Raw genomic sequence first — 2950 nt, 5'->3', positions numbered from 1 at the left:
AAACAGGAAAATGGTTCCAATCGTTTTTCCATCATTCATTTTTCCCCATAGGAGATTTTTAGAAACACTTAAAAATAACGGCTGTGTTTCATGTAGGCTTATCCTGACGTGAACGTTTTGATAACTGTAAATCTCTCTAGGACAAAGTGACTTATCAATATCTTCTCCTATATTTACCCCCCAAAATGAAATGCTAGCTGCTAATTTGGCTATCATTAAGAACTTCAAATGCCATTATGATCTGGATGAGACTGCCGAATCGAGGCAAAGGTAAGAATCTCTGGATCAACTATCTAATGTTAGCTAGAAATGTAGCAAGGAATAAATGTCAAAATGTCTTTAAATGGATAATTCTGTGAACTGTCTTGTGAAAGTTTTAAATGTACACAATACCTGTTAGCAAAGGTGTCAGCGAGAGATGACGTGCAGGAGCTTTCAGGGATTTGTAGTTTTTGCGTGATGTCTACTGTGATGCTAATTAGCATTTTCCCGTCTGAGAGTAAAGAGAGACAAATATATTGATAAAAGTCACCTTATGACACCACTGTAGGGCTCTATGTGACCATGGTTGCGTTCTGACCCCAGGGAAAGCTCAGTGTAAACCAGCTTAACAGTAGGGTTTGGGTGGAATCTTCTGGCAAATGACCAAAAACGTTTACACTGAACACAAAACATTAGGAACACCTGCCCTTTCCATGAGTCTGACTAGGTGAAACGCTATGAGTCCATACAATGATGTAATTTGCTAAATCCACTTCCATCAGTGGAGATGAAGAGTCCTTTCATTTGGTATTGGCATTCAGGTTGTGGCAACGAAAGGCATCGTCAATAAAAGCTAATGGAATTAGAGAACCATGGCTCAGTTTAAAAGCTTGATATTTATAGTAAGTTAAACTTTTGGTTGAAATACTTCGTAGCTTGGTATCATTTCATGGTACAGCAGGGTGGCTTTCGATAGTATGCTCAGAGTATACACACGGGCTGTGTCTGAAATCTGTATTTTCTACTACTACTTACTAAAACTAGGCTGCATACAATGTCCTAATTTTACTCCATACTATTTACAGTGTAGAGTTTTAGTACAAATGAATGCAGTAAGCAACATACTAGGCTCACCCATATTGAGAATGCTGTATATTACACAATTGTGTTGATTCCTGCCATTTGTTCATTTGGGTACATCTCATCCTCTCGTCTCATTATCAACTGTTGTCAAACACGTAGGCCTGGAAAGACGATTCTCTATGTCTACGAGATGAAAAGCCGAAATTAGTATAAAACATCCTGGAATTGAAAGCAGAAAATGTCACATACCATAAACATTATATTTTTCGCTTACCTAAAATGCAAGTCTGGTGTATTTGAACACGGCACTTTTGGTTGAATTCTTGTTTTGAAAATAGTTTAGAGTCTTTTAACAGTCAAATCTACTAGTAAGCGGCATGGTCTTTCAAAAACAAAATGATCAATATAAAAATCTTTGAAAAAATTGACCTGAGTAAATTCTAATATCACTTACATTTACTTATTGAATGTATGATGAAAACATGGAAATCTTAACTATGCTTTCTCTCTATTTTGAACTGTCAATCTGAACTCTCCTCAGTCTCATCTCTACTTTAACCCCAAACTCTCTTCAACCCCTGCTTTGTCAATGTGACCCCCCACCCTATTGTTCAACAGTGGTAATGTGTTCCATTTCTCCTATTTACAGATGAACCTAGCTATCATTTTGTGTTCACTTCCCCAACCATTCAGTGCTCTATTGCATGTGGTAGAGCAGAGTACAGAACAGAGTGATGAATGCTGTCCTATGTGTTCACCAGTAAGGACCAGCTCTGTATACTATCAACTGGATTATGATGAAGAAAATACATTCCAATACCAATCAATCCATGACACTGACCTTTATCCCACAGAAACCAGGTACATAAACACTGTACAGAATTTACAAGTACTTCCTGTGTCCCCTGTACCCGACTCCACGTTCCTGATGGGCAATGGTCTTACAGCATGCATACCGTGTACAAACTGTGACCCAGGGGTTTGAAGGTAAAGCAGCCATCATAGACCTTCATCAGACACTGTCTGTGGGACACTGGAGGTTCTTACTGTCTAGACCCAACTAAGGATGGTTGTAGAGCAGCCCAGAGACACAGGCTGTAAACCTGGTCAATACATCAACCACACAGGTATGTCTTCATTAAATCCTCCATTGGCATCAGTACGTTTATGCAATCATGAGTTAAGCATATCTCAAGTCAGGATCCTTAATGAGTTTCACCCTGTTGGTGCAGGAACAACATCTACAGATACTGTGTGTTCTGACTGTACTGAGTGACACCTATTCAGATGGATCATTAACAGCCTGCCAGCCACACACACAGTAAGTGTGGCTCATGTACAATGGTTATTTCCATCAAATACTGCAGTATGCAAACAGTTTTATCATGTAAAACTGAATGTTAGATTACTAAATTGTTGATTTACCAGTGGTTTATTTCTCTTATTATAGATGTGATACCTTGAAGCTTCAGCAAATTAAACCTGGAACTCATTGGACGACTCGAATGTGGAACACACGCCTCCCCTTCCATAGCAATAATATCTGCTGTGGTGATGGTGCTGGTACTAGCTGTGATGGCAGCAGTAGCTATTAAAAGAAAAAGAAAATATCCTGTATCTAGTGAGATTATTTGGGGGAATTGTACAATTTAATTTATTGTTTTAATTGCCCAGATGAACAAGTGAGAAACATCCAACACTGAATCAAATCACATTTTATTTGTCACATGTGATGAGTACAACGGATGGAGACTTACCGTGAAATGCTTGCTTACGAGGCCTTCCAAATGATGCAGTAAAAAAATAAATAGAAAATAGTAACAAGGATTTAAATAAAATACACAAGAATGCAGCTATATACAGGGAGTACCAGTACAGTTCCCAT

At 38.4% G+C, this 2950-nt stretch overlaps 1 pseudogene; it reads left to right on the top strand.

The window, feature by feature from the left end:
- Positions 1 to 236: 236 nt before the first annotated feature.
- On the top strand, positions 237 to 2628 carry LOC135538362 (tumor necrosis factor receptor superfamily member 14-like; annotated as a pseudogene).
- Positions 2629 to 2950: the final 322 nt, after the last annotated feature.

This window comes from Oncorhynchus masou, unplaced genomic scaffold (genome assembly GCF_036934945.1).
Source record: "Oncorhynchus masou masou isolate Uvic2021 unplaced genomic scaffold, UVic_Omas_1.1 unplaced_scaffold_9456, whole genome shotgun sequence".
Lineage (NCBI taxonomy): Eukaryota > Metazoa > Chordata > Actinopteri > Salmoniformes > Salmonidae > Oncorhynchus > Oncorhynchus masou.
Note: the sequence above shows the minus strand (reverse complement) of the source record. Positions and strands in the feature narration are given on the sequence as shown.